A 19,748-nucleotide genomic window follows, 5' to 3' on the forward strand; every position below is an offset into this window, starting at 1 on the left:
TCCGTCCTCCACTTTAGTCTTGACAAAGTGTCTTGTGAAATTTTTTTTTGTCCGCCCTGATCCGTTTATCTGGTACGCAGTGAAATGCAGCTACAGTGATGTCACTTTCACTTGGTGCCGTGCTTCAATTTTTAGCTTGTGGTGTGGAATTGCGGTGCTTTGTTGAATGTGAGCGGATTATAGCAGCCAACTACCTCATCCTGATCAGTGTGAAGAACCATGCCGATGACGGGCGAAATCAACGAACTGTGGGTAAAGACGTTAGAATTGCAGAATGTGCCGCAAAATCTCTCTCAAGATAGAATGCCTCTTGAGAGCCTGACGTGGGGGCAGGTTAGTGCACATGCAGCACCGGTGTTTCTGAAAAGTGAAAACACCTGTGTGGAGCACTTATTCACTGCTGCGGGCAAGTCGCTTTGCGGTTATCAGCAAGCTGCCTGCGCATGGATAAACATTCAATTTCCATTTTTCACAACAGCATGATCGGTGAAACGTTGCGTTTCTCTGCAGCCAGCTGCAATTGCCTCATAGAGCACATGAATTTGATGGCATGAGAAAGAGTGAACTGGCAGCGCTTTTCGTAAATCTGTAGTTCGAACGAAATGAGAAACGATGGCAACGACACTTTGATGCCTTCTGGGTACCTAGCATTTCTCATATAGTTCTTTTATAAAAGTCAATGCAATGCATGATAGAGCAAAGTACAGTAAGTCCGTTTTTGCACTCGTACAGATTTACACAGACCAATCAGCCTTTGCAGACCGATTCGTCGTTTGTAATCTATTGCTGACACTTGAGTCTTGTGTGAGACTGGCGAGCTTGATAAGGGCAGGTACCATTGGAACATGATGCCTTAGCAGTTTGATACCTTCACTTTAGGCGCCAAATGGATCTAAAGGGAAGTTAGCGGCGGTTGATGGGAGGCTTTTGAAAAAATAAGACATAAAACCCTGAAATATTACCGTAGTCGGGTTCAACTTGAGAACGAAGCGGCACATGCTTCTCGAAGGAAGCCATCCAGCTAAAGGCGTCTACTGGTTTTCATGATGTCGTGGCTAATCCCCTTGCATCTCGTAGCGTGACAGGGTAACCAAGGATTAAAGATTAACCACGACGTCATGAAAACCGGTCAACGCTGTTACCTAGAGGGTCTCCTTTGAGGGGCATTTTCTGATTCGTTCCTCAGTTGTATCAGACCGTAGCGGTGCACTACAGCGTGTCCTGCAATTTTTTCAATGCTATAGAATGCTTCTCTCAGCCAATGCAGTGAATTGTCCAAGCTTAAATTTCACACAGAAATGGCATTTTGTTAGCAGTACTGTTATATAAGACATTTGTTTGGGATACTTGCCTGATTCAATTTTAAGAATCAGAAGTTATTTGCATCGTCAGAGGTGACATCATCTCTCCTCCCACCCCTTTCTTTGCCAAATCTCCATTGCAGAGTTTCTACAAACAAAAAGAGATGGTGCCACCATTGCCAATGCTGGGACAATGACTTGTACCGCTTTGCCGTCACTGCAGATGATGCGAATAACTGATTTCTTCTGATCAGATCAGGCAAGTACCCTGAAGAAGTGTAGTATAAAACAATACTGCCGACCAAATTCCATTTCTGTGTGAAATTGGAGCTCAAACAATTCACCTGTTTAGCAAAGAGAAATATCTGCGGCAAACTGGCTCAGGCCACACTGCTGCTTTGGCATACAGACATCCAGAATGAGGCACCATGAGCCGCTTGAACATACTGGAATGTTATCCTTATGGCTTCCTTGTTGAGGCCAAGCATCAACTGTAACAGCGTAAACATAGCTGGAGATAATACCGAAACCACTACCACAACACGATTGTGCGACATTAAATCTGATTACAAGGCAAGCTTATACCTTCTGGGAAGGAAGAAGTCCCGAGTGAAATGCTTCGAACAAACGATTCACAGTCATGGTCACTTTCAACAAGATAGCGTCAAGGGTCTGTTCAGTGATAAACCTTGTGGCATTGTTAGCGGTGGCGGCGGGAGTGAAAAGTCCCCAGAGAACAGGTGGCACACCTCACGTGACCTTGTGACGTTATCACAACCTGCTCACCGTGGCAGGTGACAACCTGCCCACTGTATTGTGAGGAAAGTGCCCACCATGGCAGGTGTCAGTTAAATTAATGATTGGTCACAAGAGGTTGCTTGGGAAGAGCAACCTGGATCTCGCGAGCCCCACCAGTGGCTGTGTTTGAAAGAGCTACCTGCTGAGGGAGCATCACTTAGCTGCCATAGTTGTGCGCAGAGGAGGGCAGTGTCCCCCCCCCCCCCCCCCTTAAATAATCATGAGGAAGGGGGCACAAATTTTGTACCACATGTTCCTGCTACCCGGAAGACATGAATGGATGGTACCATGAACTTTAGCCCCCTCTTATGGAGAGACCTGTGCATGCCTATGTTAACTGCTGTACCACTGCACCAGGAGTGGTACGCAGACTCCCAGCAATCTACAAATGTAAAGTAGAGAATGACCAATTCCGCATATATGGGCATTTACCCACTAATGCTATTTCGTCATACCTTTAACGCAGAGCTTAGTGTCCCCTCCATTTTTTTTTTCCAATCCTCGGGTTTGTGATCAATAACGTGCTCTGAGGTGTGTCGTCCGACTTCCTTGGGAAGCGATAAAATGACACTGTGCTGACTTTCCAGCGAGAATACATGCAAAAAGGAACGTAGCAAAACTCTTTCTATGTTTGCCTTTTGGTTTTTGCTCTTCACATGGTGGCGACACGATCAGTCGAAAGCAGACGTGCCATTTTACAACACGCGAGTAACAGAAACCTAGTGCACGAGCTGCACTGAGTGCTGTGCTGCTCAGAGAAAATCAGTGAACAATTCTCCTGGCTAAATAGCTGGCTTGTTCATGCTCAGATATTGTACATTTATTGGTAATTTTTGTTTTATACTAAGTTTTGGTCAGGTACTTGCCTGACTCGGTGAGGATTAACTGAGTCCTCAGCCAGACCAGAGAAGACGGTTTCACATCTGTACTGGCAGCACCACCTCTTGTGATTGAAAGGTTTGGGAAAACTCTTCGTTTCACATATCACATTCATCTGCTTTTCATTCTGCTGATTAATTGTCACTAATTGAGGTGAATACTCCACCCAGCCATAGTGTAAAATAAAATTTACTGCCAAATGCCACCTGAGTGCAAAAATTGAGGGGAAACAAGCCAGAGGTCCAGCAAAGAAAATTTTTCTTTCATTTTCTCTGAGTGACATGACACTTGATATATGCTGGTCCTGTACAGCAGCTTCTTTCGCCAGCCGATGGGTGGCGAGGAATGATCTGAAGTTGTTATTAAGTCCCTCTTGCATGCCAAAGGAATTAAATACAAAATCCAAACTGCTCATGCCATGGAAAGTTTGCCAAGATGCTTTTCAGGTATTCATGTCTGTGATGTGCTTTGTGGCTACTGCAGCATGTACTGAAGATATTTGATTCCCTTGACATGGGGCCACATTAATATTCGCCAAGCTGGCAAATGCACTAACTGTTATGATGAAAGTGGGCTGTTTAACTAACTGCCAGGGGTAGGTCCCATTAGTTATACCACTGCAAGCAGCATGTAAACAGTATGTGTGCATTAAAAATTTTTAAACAAGCTGAATTGCTCATTCACATGGGTTGTTTTCATAAGCATTTTAAGAAATAAAATCTGCTGCGGCTATGTCTCCTCTATTTTGCTGTTGTGTGTAGCATAGAATTTTTTATTTAGCTTTCTTTACTTGTGTTGTCACCCTTATTTGTAGATTTTCACTTGTGTGCTTTAGTATAGGTGGCTTGCACTGCCGATCATGGCCTTCATATTTGAACAACAGAATCTTAATTAACCTAATCCACCCAGTACCACAATTACTGTCAAGCTATTAGTGGTGTTGCATCACGAATCCACAACGCTGTGTCCAAGCTACTTTTAAAAGAAGTACCTCCCCTTGGGTGTGGCGTCGCTGAAGCCAGTGATGCATTAAGCACATGAAAATAGAGTGGAAATACAGTGCGATGACAAAATGGGCGAGGTGGTGGTAATAGCTTGCAACCAAACAGTGCAAAAGACCAAGGTACAGTGGAGGGACGCAGCTTTAGTGTTCTTCCACTTTGTATCTTTGTTCTGTGTAGAAATACAATATTAGAATTGTATTACCCCACCATGTCCTGCAATACTGCTAATAACGGTACCTATTCCTGTCTTCTTACTTCTGATTTTTTTTTATACTACAATGCTACAGTTTCCATAAAGCTGTGAATCAGCTGCTTCATTCCATGTGTCAACAAATAGTTTATCTGTTTCTGAATACTCTCAGCCCTATTGAAGGGCTATTACATGAGTGGTAACAGAAAACAAAACAAGCAATGCCAACAAATCTGAACAGATAGGAAAAATATAGCACACAAATCTCCAATAGAATACATGCTACTGCTTGTGCCAGTCTTCCCTTAGACTTGCAGCTGTTATTTGTAAGGCTAGGTGCTGATTTAGGGTCAGCTTCCACAAAATGTGCTTGTGCATGCCCTTGCTCTTCCATGAAATTTTCATGAAAAGAATTTCTGAGACTGTTTTTGATTCTTTGCGATTACTAAGCCTCTCATATTTTCACTATAGTTTATCTAAGCAAGATGAGTGACAGCTGGAAATAAATTCCAGCAGTAATACAGGTGTGCACAAACTTGCAGAGAGTTGTCACCATTGGAAATTTGATCTTGTTTCTGCCTTAACTGCATTAACCCCTTCATGGGCAATTACCTGTAGTGGCTGTGGAGGACTACATTGTGGGTGTTTCATTTGGAAATAATTTTATTAGGTCTGTCAGAAATTGAAAATTTTAAACAAAGAATCATCGAGATTGTAAAGCTAGAAATACACTTCCCATTGCTCAGCAGTGGAGAAATTGCCAGCATATTTAATGCAAGGCTAGCCACACCTGTAGCCATCAACAGCAACCTCAACCTCCCACAGCTTAGTAACTATGCAAATGTACAAACACGTTAGCACCTACTTTTGCAATTACTAAATGAAACAAAGCACAAAAAGTGAGTCATCACAAGGTTTATAAATTAGTATGCAGCATCAATTAATGTTGAAGCCATGCCATGCTAAAGGATGCACAGTATATAGCATTGCATGTTAAAGAATTGCAGGTGGGTTGAAATTAATCCTTTGCTCAGCACTATAGCTGCTCTTATGCCCCTGTGCAGCTTTAGGACATTAAACTCTATGTACCTTAGTGTACTGTCAGCAGGCACCATGGGTATCACGCATACTAAAAGCAATGCTAGCAGTGTGCCTCACATCACTTTACAGGTGCATATTTGAAAAATCTATTTCAGCTGCATACATATGTACAGGGGTACACCCCTCCCCCGCTCTTCATCCTCCTCCTGATATACTTTGAATTAAACTTCTGAATTCAAAGTGCTTCCAAAATTTTTCTTGTTATCTTCCTTTTGCCCAGAATCTCCACTGCATTAAACTGTAGCTTCTGCTCACATTGCCATTGCGCATGCTCCTTTATCTAGCCTACTCTATGCAGTATGTCCATAAAAAAGTGGAATCTTGTAGACTATTCAAGTGGAACATGTGCCATGTTTTTTGTATTGAAACCTTGTCGGCTTCCACAGTTAATGCAAATGTAAAGGTATGTTGCTGCTCTTTGCTTACAATTCAGGCTGCTAAATCCTCTTGTCACATTAAATGCAACCAGCTTTAAATATTAGTTCTTTAGACTACTGTCAGCAGGTTTTCCTGCTTTCATTATTCATGGTACCCACCAAAATTCTTTTGTAAAAAGTTAAACAAGGGTAGAAACAAAGAACATAGAAACCCATTCAGCATCAAACATTGCTGTCTGAGAAGTGATGCTATATTTACATTAAGTCACCTAGAGCTTCAAAAAGATAGTGGGCCTACATGACACCCATTTGCTGTTTTCTATCTCGTCAAGTGTGTTCATTGGGTATGTGCCCGTTTATTTTCTGTGAAAGCAAACTTAAACACCTCACCTGGGAAACACAAATGGAATGACTCTCACATGATATTTCATTGGAGTGCTTTTATGAGACATGAACCTCTGGTGGCAAACTGTGAATAGGACAAAGTGGTTGTTTTATGCATGCCCGGGTGGGGAATAATACCCAGACAAGAAAGATAACGGTCATTATGCATTTATAAACACGTTAGTGAATGCCACTGTAAGCTCTGATTTAAGGATTCTGTTTCTGTACAGGAACAGCAAATGATGGCTAGTGAGGCTGGATCATACTTGTATCCAAAAACTTCACTCCAGTCGTATTCGGGATGACTGTCTTCTTATGGACTGCTGAAATGTTTTTTAAGGTACGCGCCTTGGCTGAATACAAAAAGGATGTCACCACTGAGAGTCTGGTGCATGTTAGAGAACTTCAACTGGTCACAATTAATATGGAGTCCTCTGCTACAATACGATTCATAGCTTCATCATGAAAAATGTATCTGTTTCAATGCTACTGACATTTCCTGTATGCATGCTGTACATGTGCCTCAGTATTCATTCTCAAGCGTCACTAAACCTGCTTCGTTTTCCTATTGTGTGTCGCCTTTGTGCTTACTCTTTTACGGCATCCGCATACACAAGTAGGTCAATTGCAACTTCTTCGAAAGTACAGGGATTTACCAGTGAGCCACAGCATAAAATTTATATTTGAACAGCTTGGCACAAAAATTAGTGCTACTTATTATTATTTGTTGACAGGCTACACCCTTTAGGCATAAGTTCATCAGCCCTACAACCTGTGAACATTGACATGAGGCTGAGAACAGAATTTAACTGAGGTGAAAGCAGCTATGCCCTGCTACACATTAGCAGTCTGCGTATGTATGCACACAAGTTGAAAATTAATGTTGCCACCTGCCTCTTTCCTGTCTGGAAATGAACTTGTGAATGCCTGTGACCAGGAAAACCACTCTAGAGGAAGTAAATATTTTTCTTTCTTTTGTTCTGCTCAAACTCCTAGGCAGACTTCTCATAATTCTTACCATTTATGAGCACTGTGGTTAACAACTCATTTTCTGTTTCACATATTCACAGATTTTGTGACATTTGTAATGCATCGTTAAACATCATTATGGCAGAATCATTACTGCTGGCTTTCATTGAGACAAGATGTATGACATTAACATTTTTTTACATGAAGGGTTAACAGAACCTTACTTTGATTTCCTGTTGTCATGAGGCAAATCATTTTATCGTGAGGCTGCAAATGTGAATTTCACAAATGCCTTTTTCTCAATAAGGTTTCAACAGTTCTGTACTGTAGCCAAATGGCATCTGGAAAAAGCACAGTACAACTTATAATGGAGGGCTGCTGACAAAGCAACACACCAAATTTTTTAAACCTTTTGGATGGACAGGAATACACTGCGAGTTGGAGAGCGCCATAAAATGGTTACACTTGCTTTACTGTTTGAGCCTAGGTTATGTGAGGCATGCCTGCGTTGTGTGATTTGGTGTGCTGTGAATTGAGCACCTTATTGGTAGTGGCTCTGCCTAATCCACAATGTTCTCATCTTAGTTTTTAAAACGCTTCGAACATGTTGCAGTTTGCTGGTGCTGCCCTAATACTTTGTTGGATACTTAGCCAAAGTTATATTGGATGCTGCAGCTAAATGTAACTGAGACTTTAAATAAGATGGAGTGTCCCAGCCAAGTGGAGCGAAGCAAACAGTGCTGTTGAGAGTCACATGGCCTAGTCTGGTAATTTTTTTACTCTACAAAATTAATTAGTATGCACTAATCAGCTAACTTTTAAAAATTGGCTCTGGGAACAAAGTGTTAGTAAGAAGTTGTAAATCATCTTGAAAAACAGCTGGCTAAAATGAGCTATCACGTGGCAGCTGCTGGTGCATATCTCTTGCCATTGCACATGTAAAGCCCTGTCGTGGACAGTGCAGTGGAGAGAAGCGGATTTTTCTCTCCGAGACATGTCTTGGGACGCTGAAGTAACTCTGTTGTCATGTAGCAGCTTTTGTATTTTGCAGGCTTTCTTTTTGGGCTGGTAAAGAAAGCAACTATGTAAATGGTACCTTGGTGCAAAGATGCCAGCAGTTTGACAAGGCAATCTACAATTTCTGCATTGATCTTCTTTTCTGACGCCAGTGTTCAGAAAGTTAGCTAGTTAATTTTTAGTAAGTTTCCAAAATGAAAAAACCTTGCTAACTAGACTATGCGACTCTCTTAAAAGCATTCAATTGGTTTCAATTGCCTAGGCCACTCCCCAATTTTTATAATTTTGGTTACTTTTAGCTCGGAAGTTTGGTATAAATTTTTACAGAAATGCTGGGGTTAACTGTTGATGGAGAACACCTCAGTAATCTCCTGTTTACTGATGACATTGCTTTGCTAAGTAACTAGGAGTAATTGCAGTGCATGATTGAGTACCTAACCATGCAAAGCAAAACTGTGGGGCTAAAAATTGTCACCAAAATATGGAACGGGTACAACAGTTTACGGTAGGCAGCGAGGTATTGGAATTGATCGGGCAATATATCTATCTGTGGCAAACAGCGAATGCTGATATTGATCATGAGAGTTAATTAACTAGAAAAATAAGTTTTGGGTCGGGTGCATCTCACAGGTGATCTCGGGTCATGAAATGTAGCTTACCAGTATCCCTCCAGAGGAATATGTAATTGTTTTTTATCTTGCCAGTACATGGTTATGTGGTGAAAACTTGAAAGTTAATGAAAAGACTGGAAATTAATGAGGACTGGTCAGCCACTATGGGAAGGAAAATGACATGGTAACGTTAAAAGACGGGAAATGGTTGCATTAAGGAATGAATGTACGTTAATGATATCCTAGCTTAGTTCAAGAAGAGGAAGTCGACATGGGTAGGGTATGTGACGCAGCGAGTGGACAGACAATTGGTGGTCATTTAGGGTAACAGAGTGGATTGCAAGAGATGATAAATGCAGAAGGGGGCAGTAGAGTGTCAGATGGGCAATGAGATTTGGAAATTTGTGGCGATAGATTGTTTGCCGCTGGTGCAACATGTAGCTAACTGGAGATCAATGGTAGAGGTGTTAGACTTGCACTTGACTTAGCCACGCTGACGTCACATTGCATAAAAGTTAGAAGATATGACAGAGGATGTGAATACCTGGACCAAAAAACAAGAATGTTTTTGTGCTGCCTGGCCATTGTGAAGGCATAGACCCACATAAGTCTTAGCAGCAAGTGCAAACAAGGAAGTGTTGCACCTGATGCACGAACAAAGGTCTCTGCGCCAGAGTTGCTACAGCTTTTGGCATAATTATCCGGTGTGATTACTTTGAAAATTTTGCAGCAGTTGCTCTTATCATGGCCTGCCACTCTGAGTAAAATTATGGAGGTAAACATGGATAAACCAGTTTCTAAGCTTAGTTATTGGCTTATGGCAGCACTTGGAATCATAACCTGGTTCAACCACACTGAAATAGACAAAAGAAGACCAGACGCCAGCTTTGCCTTACTAGAGAGGAGTCAGTGGAGGCACTTCCATTGAACTAAATCAAAATATGCTGGAAGAACATGCTGGTTCAGTAAAGCCCGATTTGCAGAGGTGGCTCTTCATTGAGAATGCCGCCGTGGTGCTTAAGTGGTAATGACACTCGGCTGCTGACCCGAAAGACGCAGGTTCGATCCCGGCCATGGCGGTCGAATTTCGATGGAGGCGAAATTCTAAAGGCCCGTGTACTGTGCGATGTCAGTACACGTTAAAAGAACCTCAGGTGGTCGAAATTTCCGGAACCTTTCACTATGGCTTCCCCATACCCTGAATCGCTTTGAGACGTTAGACTCCCTAAACTAAATATTAAGAATATTGTTCCCACTTACCGCACAAAGCTGTGATTCTGCATTCTTGACTTTTTGCCATGAAAAAAAGGCAGGAATAATGTCCAGAGCTATAAGAAGTGTTTATCTTGCGCTTCTGGTAGATCTGAACAAATTTGGTGCTTCTAAGGGCTTTTGATTGCACAAATGGAGCCTGTGATTTTGCTTCTGACATGGCCAACAGCATGATTTCAAGTAATGGTTCTCCCCCTGTTCTGCAACCTAAAAGAGTAACTATTTTGAAACAGGTCACTGGGAATTTCCATACACAAAGTAATCTTATTGTGCCAATATTCTGCATGATCCATTACTCATTTCAGGGGGGCCAGGTAACTTTCAAGACATGACTTGTTTATTTCTGCATGTTGCACATCAGGCTAGCATTGGCTGAGAAAAGAACTGGCTTTCACAGACATGGCGGACATGGTATGTTCTTTTCACAGCATGCACATATTTTCACAACTCGCAGAAGTCATTTGTTGCAAATTCCTTTTGCTCATGCTGGAGGCACTTGTGCCACAAATTTCACTTAAATGTTTAGGTAGTTTTTCTGTGCCTTGACTTTTCACGCCGAGAATTTCCTGAGGTTGTACAGCTTGCGCTCTCTGTAGTTTCCTTCTTCGTCGTCTTTGACTTTCTTGCCTCTTTTTCCACCCTGAGGGCCTTGCTGGAACGGCTCTTGCTTTTGCCATTTTTACTTGAGATTCCTGAGGGAGCACTGCAAGGAGCAGGAGCACTGCAGGCCATGTTGGCTTTGCCGCTCATCCTGGAACTGCTACCTCCGGGCATGCTGTTCTTGGAATGCGAGGGGTACTTTGAAGCCGAACACGGCTGCGCTGCGCCGTAAGGCGAGGACGTGCATTCGTCTCTTCTCTGCTGCTGTTGCTGCTGCTGCTGGTGCTGCTGGTGCTGCTGGTGCTGCTGCTGCTGCGGCGTCTCTCTGGGGTACACTGGCGGCGGTTCTTCGGCTTCGTACCCGTCTTGCGTGGCGCCTTCGACCGTGCGTGACACGAGCTGTCCGTCTTCGAAGCAAAGAACAGTTTTCATGCCATCCTGGATGATAGTACGGGTCTCGATGCGTCTACCATTCACGTAGCGTACCGAGGTAACCTCCTGCGTCGGCATGCCCGCGTAGCCTGCTCCATTGCCCATGCCACCATTGGGTCCATGCTGCCCGAACAGCAGGTCATCCAGGTCGATGAGTAAGCCTGATCGAAAAATGCTGCCGAAGTTTTGCTGGTAAAACGGGAAGCCTCCCGTGAGCACCGTAGCTCCGCGCGGCCCGCCGCCCACATGAATGTTGCGGAAGAGGTCTCGAAATGGGTCCGACGAACCGAAGAACTCGCGGAACAGCTCCTCGGGGTCACGAAAGGTGAACGCAAACGCAGTGCCGCCGCTGTAGCCTCCACTGCCCCGGGAGCCAGGGCAGTCGTTCTGGCGGTCAGCCTCGAAGCCGCCACCGCCGTACAGGTCGTATTGCCGCCTCTTGGATTCGTCGGACAGCACTTCGTATGCCTCGGAGATTTGCTTGAAGCGAGCTTCGGCTTCGGCCTTGTTGTCCGGGTTCTTGTCAGGATGCCACTTCAGTGCCAACCGCCGGTAGGCGCGCCGGATGTCCTCCGGCGACGCGTTGCGCGGCACCTCGAGCAGGCTGTAGTAGTCGCTACCACTCATGGCTGTGCTGGCTAGCGCACGCACATGCCCTCAGGACAGCAGAATTTTGGGTAGGCCCTGTTAAGGGACTTGAATTTTCGACGGTGTGCCAATGGCGCCTGCCGGCGGAGCTGTGCTGCAGATGGCGCTGCGCCCACACCCCTCGTGCTCTGCTGCGGCTCGTGCCTGCCACACGGGCGGAAACGTAGGATTTGCGTCGTATAAATTCTGTAGCCGGGGACTTATGCTCCCGAAACAGTTCTACTCGCACGTTTTTCCGCTGCCGTTAAGGTGCCACCGCTGTGCCAAGAACACAAAAATACAGGGAATGTTTACTACATTCGAATCGGATTTGTGCTATGTAGGCAGTGCCGCGGGACGGAGCAGGTGGAAGTTGATGAAGACGACGCTCTCCGATGCGCGAGGTGTGTTGGCTGCGGCGATAGCCTAGTGTGAAAGAAAAAAAAATAGCCTAGGCACAGGGTTCCAGAGCGTGCCATTAATGATTAATCGTGTTGAACAGCTGCTGTAAGTGGCGCCCCCTTAAAGGGTCAGTCTACTGAATTTTATCGACCATATTTTCTTTGCGGCAACCGATAGCTCTTTACTCAAATTACCGTTTAGCCAGCTGTGGTGCCAAGAAGTGCGGTAGAATATTTTAAAATAGAATTTATTGATGTGGGAACACATCTGTATGAGATGGTAGTCTCATCTGGCAACCATCTGGATTTCCGCCGCGCGGCGACAAACATGGCGGCGCCCGTCGAAGCCGGGCCTCTCGCTTCGGACTGAATTCTCGTTGTTGCTGCCTTTTTCAGCGCGTTCACTGGCCATAAATGGGGTGCCGGTCTTTCGCTTCGTCTCATGTCGCCTTTAAGAAAACATATAGGAGATAAATTTGCTTTATTTTAATAATTAGAGTGACGATTCTGCGGCTCCTAGGCTTAAGTGGAGAGTCGGTTTGTTTACAGCAATGGTTTCCGTCCTGACAACCAGATGGCGCCACTATAGGCTGAGTCTCTGCTAGCATACGCTGAACTAAAAGCGAGAATGTGCCTGCGTTTTGCGTACGTGTAACTATAAATATTCATGTGATTTACAGAAAAAGCGAGCGGTACGCCTTCTACAGTTTACTATAACAAAACGTGCGTTTCTCTGACATTGGGGCATACAAATGGTACGTAGTATATTCACTTATGCTTCTACAAAAAAAGACTACCACCTTCTTGAACAAAATGAACGTTTGGGGTCGCCACCATGCATTTTTACGCGACTTTTAACGCCGAAATAAAATATAAATTCCTGCCTAAACCGGGAGCAGTTCCCTCGTTATTGATGTTATAGGGTGCCAACTACCAGAATATGCCATTATTTATACGCTCATATCGGTGAGTAGACTGACCCTTTAAGTACAGTAGATCTACAGTGCACTAGTTCTGATATGTTTACTATCATGTTTGTGCCACGTAGCGCGTACCTAGGTCCTCTGTAAATTGTTTTTTTTTTGTGTGTATACGCACACACATACGTTTGCAGGAGAGGGTTGTGGCTCAGCAGAACCTAGGTCGTTTTGCAACGTTCAGAAAGGTTCGGGCCAAGCGTTCGGGCTGCGAGTGAGCTTCACACCTAAAGATCGTCGTCGTCTTTCACCCCCACAGTTCACCACAGTGAGCGAGCGCGGCTGCTACACTACGGTATATATATCTTTTCTGTACAAAACCATGTAAATAAATACCATGAAACAAACAAAAAAAATAGCCTAGTGGTCTCACTGAGCGGCCCTCAGTGGAGATCTGTCCGCACAGCCGCGGGTTCGACTCCCAGTCATAGATATTGATTCAATTTCTTCTCTTTTTCATAATTTGACCTCTAACTCGGCTGAAGATCAAATTTGCACGGCCCGCGATTGGAGCCCGAGGTCCTCAGATTGGCATTATGTCGTTTTATTTTCAATGCGAAATTGGCGACTGCCTTTATTATGGAGTTCTAGCACTGCCAGACAGCCGTACGGTCAATGCTTTGCGTAAAGGCTAATTCACATGCAAACGACTGAGCGAACTGAGCGATCCAGCGGCGGGTCGCGGCGAAAAATTTCCTTCTTGGAACCGCGTTGGACGCATCAGCCGGCCGCATTAGCCGTGCGCTCCTAGTTATCGTAATTAACGTATTTTAAGGCGAAAGCCTTTAATGCCTCATACTGTCGTTAGCAGACGCGTCGGCAGCCGTGTCGACAGACGCGTTGGCAGGAGTGTCGACAGACGCGTCGGCAGAAGTGTCGACAGACGCGTCGGCAGCCGTGTCGACAGACGCGTCGGCAGATTCGTCCGCCTTTCGGCGTCACTGCTTAAAAGGCTCAAGGTTCCAGCATGAATAAAGGCGCATCTAGTGAATGCATGGGCTTCATAAATAAAATAAAAGGAGTAAAGTGAAGAAAAGGAAAATAAGAAATAAAAATAAGAAAATAAACAAAAATAAAAATAAGATGTGAAAATAAAATAAAAAACAATAAAATTAAGAAAAGCAGCAAAACACTAAACAAAATATGAAAATAAAAAAAAGGAAATAAAAACAAACAGTGGCCAGGAAACGCTTTCGCCTTGCAGCACTTTAGAGAGCCAAAGTGCCCCCTGAATTTTCCATACCACAGTACTAAATCTATCTATTCACAGCATTAAACCACCGTTCTTGATAGCTGCGTCAAAGGCGTTTGGCGACATAACAGATGCTGTTACGTAATGTTCTCCAGCCACCAGCTATCCGACCACGTGCTGTATGATGCTGCGCCGGGTGCAAATAAATGCTGGTGATGTTCAAGTCTTCTCTCTGCTTACGGCCGAATAAGGCGCTTAAGTGATATCCACCAATATGAAACTGTTATTTGAACTGGCACCTGAGCTGCAGTGAAAGTGGCTGTTTTTTCCTGTGAAGTTACACTGCTGTCTTTGTGTAATGCTAGCAGCTTTTTAAGTGCGGGAAGTAGATAGCTTTCAAGGTGGACTTCAACTCAAAAGATTATGCACAGCTATCTCCTTATTTTGCCGGCAGGTTGCATCTCGGTACCAACTATGCAACTCTGCACTGGTTGCATTAATGAAATGTATAATATTTGGTTATTTATACTAATTATTATCACATATTTGATGACCATTACTTGTGATTATTTTATTAATTTAGGAGAAAGATTACTGGCGCCGACCAAGTTAATTTTGGAAAAACACGACGTTTCGGGACTGTTCTTACACATACCATACATGCTTATTGCGTTTATTGTAATGACTAATGCCATTTCCCTTTTTGCGTGTGATTTGTATTCACTCATACATTACTCATTATAAAATCTGTCTGTCTTTGCCGCACTCTTTAGCACGTGTACAAACGATGCGTGGCCATTTCTCTTCAGCTCACATTATTTTGTTCATATTTCTGACAACGAAGTGTTTTCATTGTCAGTGGGAATTTATTCCTTTATTTCTACACTTAATCTTTAAAAAAACGGTTGACTGCTGCCACACATTTCGGAAATGTTCAACACCGTGAACTCCAGGCGCGCGCTTTACAAAACTTTTCATCTGGCTATATGAACCAGGCTTTTGCAGCAGGCACAGTAGGTAAGGTCTAATCTAGACTATAGGTTCACAACTGAAACGTGGGCAACGGATTGCGCGCGCTCATTTTAATGAGAAAGCATTTCTTGGCTCATGAATGGCGTGCACATGACCTGTCAGCAGTGCGTGTCCGCACGAAAATGACCATTCGAAAAACAAATCCGCCCGGCATTGCGGTTCGAACCCAAGACCTCTGCTTGCCAGGCAAGGCATACACCACGAACAGGGTTCAAGCCACGAAGTGAACGCGTTGTGATTTGTACGACGTTAAAGTATATTGGGGATGTGTACTGATATTAGAATCATGACTTGCAAAAGAAAAAGTTACTGACGTCATCCAAGGGTCACGTGACGAAGATAACTTGCAAAAAAAAAAAACAGTTGCTGACGCTAAAACGCAAAGGCTTTCGCATTTCTCTAATGCAGCAGACTGCAGTGCTCTACATTTTTTTTCTAAATTGCTAGTGCCACTCTGTTGCACCATATGTGGGGAAAATAGCAACTGTCGCCTCTGCTTTCCTTCGCAAACTTTTTTCTTAGCCTCGCGTGGTACACAAAGCGCTATAAGCCCGCAAACGCGACTTTTCTGTTTAGTCTAATCGGCTGTGGCCTCTCAGAAAGGTCTGCTTTTCAACGGCCAAGTAGGCATCAATTCATAGCCACCCATCGTTCACCGCTTACCACGACCATCGAACTTCTCAGTACATTGACCGGAAGAGGGAGCAGGCTTCGAGCTCCCTGTACATAGCACTGCAGCATCGTGCACGTTTCTTTTCAGCGCAGGCAAAAACAAAACGCGTGAAAGCGGGTGACAAGGGCGGCGCAGCGTTTGTGCTTATGCACACGATAGCCGATATACAACAAGCGATTCAGAGCAAAGCATTGTGTTATCCAGAAATAAACCAAGTTACACACTCCCACATATACCTAAGATATGAAGAATATATACCGGATAAATCAGTGGCAGTTGTACAAGCCAATCAATTACTTGACTCACGCGGAAATGGTATGACTTGCTCTACACACACACGCACGACCCGATTGTGGGCTGCCGCTTGTCGCGATCGATTTTATACCGACCAGAGTAGTCGTCTGTTGCCTCCTCTCGAAAAATGAAGCATTCCCCAGCCATGTCGCTAGTGTTTCGTGCACTTGAGCACTTATCGCTAATTAAGCATTTTGTCCATAAGGAGGCTGCGTTGACCCCTAAAGAGAATGGACTTCACCCTGCGAGGAAGCGCGCTCATCGATGCACCCTGGCTATTAAAAATCGTGACCAACACCACCAGGCAGAGATGAACATCCTTTTTTGTATGCGCATTCAACTGTGGTCGTCACGGATCGGTGACGTTCAGTTGTGCGCTCAGACAAGACACATACTGGCAGCGTGTGCAGCAGCTGATGAATCTACAGCATCGACCGCACTGAAATATTTTTGTAGCATGAGCTACATTGGCCACAGTCTCGCCGCTTCGCGTGCTCCCTCCGTCGACCATACTGCGCATGCGCGAGTGACGTCACTGCGCAAAGCTGGCGCGCCTCGTCGCGCGCGCTCGCCGCTGCCGCTGCTGCCGCCGGCGCAGAGCCACGTGACGTCACTGCTCACGCTACGTATGTCCTGGCATAGCAGAGCTAAGCCACTGCCAACTTTTTTTTTTCTTTTGGACAGTGAAGGCCTTGAACTCTTTCAGACTCATTATTTGCCACAGCGGGAGTGGCTCTCGACGCGAACATTTAATTGGACTGAGTTTAGGGGAATCCCCCAAGGTGGAGAAAATTTGTCCACCCAAGCGCAGCCATACGGATACAAAGGAAAGCTACATGGCTTTCTCAGAAACTTCGTAGATGAAGAAAAATTCGTCCTTGTCCGGGGATCGCAAGTTTTTTAGAAGCCATTTTGGAAGCCCTGTGCTGTCTTCGATCCTGCCCGACTGCCATCACCATCATGTGACAGTTCGAGAGCTGCTATTCCGCCTCGAGTGTTTTTACAAAGGGTCATTTACAGAGAAGCTTAAGGACTTTTCGAACAAACTGGGTTCCCTGCGGCATTTTACAGTTTTTTGTCCGTTGAATACGTATTATCTCGTTTAAAAAAGACGGAAAGAAACGCAAACGGGTATTTTTTTTTTTACAAGAAAACGCGCACCAGCGCGCCTCAGAGCACCGAGCGAACGCCCCTGTTGCCCGTGATTGGCCGTGATCGTCCTGACGTCAACCGCGGAATCTCCGTCCGGAGCCGACGGTGTTGCAGCATAACGCGTTGCTTCAGGTGACTTGACAACTCAGTTAAAAAAATTATTGCCTATTCAAGCAGTATCGAACAGCTTGGAGTTTTACCGTACTTAAATGTTGGAGCCAGCAGCGGCTACAGAAAACTGCATAACCAACGACACTATGGAGTGCGTCGATATATCGAAAACGAAGTTGCCACATTTTCGCGTCGGAAATTTCAACTGGTGCGTATGTTTTGCGCAGGTGCATGTGCAAGTTCAACAAAACTTGGGTAGGGCCTAGTTGGTACATGATGTTGTGAAGGTAAAGGATGCGCAATCAAATGACGAACCACGAAGAAAGACACAGGGACACACACAAGCGCACTAACAACTGTTTATTTCTTCCTTGAAACGCTTACTTATACATCTGGCCACGCATGCTCAAAAGCAATCTCTAACCACAATAGTCATGCCAACGGCTGTTAACGCAGACGCGAACGCAAAAAGTTGATTTCGGCAACGTACAGAGCCACGGACGTGTCACTGATACAATCTACCGCGTTTTCCTTTATGTGGAAAGCTTCCAAAGCCAGCCGCGCTTGTTCATTTTTACTTTTTCCCAGTATCACGGTCTCGTCAAGTCGCGGTGCGCAATTGCGGCAAGAACTAAGATGGGACACAAGGTGTGCCCCTTTGTCTGTGTTGTTCCTGACTTTATTCGCGTGTTCCCTGAGTCGCTCGTTTATGCACCGCCCTGTCTGCCCGATGTAGGTCTTACCACATGAAAGAGGGAAGGAGTATACCACCCCTGTGGCGCAAGGGATGTAGGTAGACCCGTGCCTGATTAGGCATCCACTCCTTCTATCACCGCACGTGCGGGCGCACAGCTTCGCCAGTTTATTCGGCGCAGAAAACGCCAGAGGAACACCATGCCTGCCTGCAACTCTCTTGAGGTGATGAGACACCTTATGCAGATATGGCACCACCACAGGCCTGAACGCTTCGCGTTCACTCGCGTTCACTCGTTCACTCGTAGATTGTATCAGTGACACGTCCGTGGCTCTGTACGTTGCCGAAATCAACTTTTTGCGTTCGCGTCTGCGTTAACAGCCGTTGGCATGACTATTGTGGTTAGAGATTGCTTTTGAGCATGCGTGGCCAGATGTATAAGTAAGCGTTTCAAGGAAGAAATAAACAGTTGTTAGTGCGCTTGTGTGTGTCCCTGTGTCTTTCTTCGTGGTTCGTCATTTGATTGCGCATCCTTTACCTTCACAGCATGTGCAAGTGACAGGAAAAAAAAAGGAAATCGCATCGAAGCGCTATTGTGCGTTGTGCACTCGCTGCTGCAAGAAAAACCGGAGCACCAACTTCTTGTAACGCTTGTAAGCATAATCGAATTCAGATCGCTGGTATGCTTACACGAAATGCGCGAGGTGAAGTAATTTATTTGTTTGTTCATTTATTTATAGTTCGGTGACTACTTACACCCTAGGGCCCTTTAGAACTGCAATAATATGCTAAACTGGGTGAGCTGGAATGAGTTCATGGCTGGACGGCGCAGCAACAGCGTACTGCAGCACCGTCCCACGATGCTCAAGCTACAGATACTAGCGCCATGACGTCGAAAAAGCTCCCGTCCTTATCGCATCACGAAAGATAAGCGACAGGTTCGCAACGCTCGCAGCGCCGAATTCCGCGAACTTACTGCAATGGTGCTCCCGCGAGCGCGGCGGACGACGGCGGCCTGGCAGGGACCTACTCCCTGGTCGTCGCCATAGGCCTATTTGTTCTGCATCGAAGGCACAGCGGACGGCGCTTTGGAAGTGTACACCACTGTGGTCTGCTCATGGCATCGCCTTACAGACAACCCCATTGTCTCATATTAAAGGAAAGATTTGATTGATTTTAGCGACGCCTTAGCACAGGAGCTTGTGTGCAAGCGACCGGGCCAGCCGCGCCAGCGGCAGCTGATATGTGGCTGTGAACATATCACTCCCACCGCCCCGCCGCGGTGGCTCAGTGGTTACGGCGCTCGGCTGCTGACCCGAAAAACGCGGTTTCGATCCCGGCCGCGGCGGCTGAATTTCTTGAAGGCAAAATTCTAGAGGCCCGTGTGCTGTGCGATGTCAGTGTACGTTAAAGAACCCCAGGCGGTCGAAATTTCCGGAGCCCTTCTCTACGGCGTCTCTCATAGCCTCAGTCGCTTTGGGACGTTAAACCCAAATAAACCAACCAATCAATATCACTCCCGCCAGACCTCAAAAAATATTAATTTTAAACATTGTTTACCTCAGGGCTTATTGTTAACGAGAACGACAAATTTTAGCACGCTTTTCTGACGCTGGTGCTATAGGGATCAGCCGTATAGAAGGTGGCTTGTCGCGGACCG

The 19,748-nt window shown here is 45.2% G+C and overlaps 1 protein-coding gene and 1 pseudogene across 1 annotated transcript in view; both read right to left on the reverse strand.

The window, feature by feature from the left end:
• Positions 1-19,748, reverse strand: part of LOC149352985 (nose resistant to fluoxetine protein 6-like) — a 60,552-nt gene that overhangs the window by 15,713 nt on the left and 25,091 nt on the right. The gene's annotated exons all lie outside the window — the stretch shown is intronic.
• On the reverse strand, positions 10,223-11,911 carry LOC149352986 (dnaJ homolog subfamily B member 6 pseudogene; annotated as a pseudogene).

The sequence above is a fragment of the Amblyomma mixtum genome, chromosome 3, assembly GCF_055824585.1.
Source record: "Amblyomma mixtum isolate Tamu chromosome 3, ASM5582458v1, whole genome shotgun sequence".
In the NCBI taxonomy this organism is placed as follows: Eukaryota; Metazoa; Arthropoda; class Arachnida; order Ixodida; family Ixodidae; genus Amblyomma; species Amblyomma mixtum.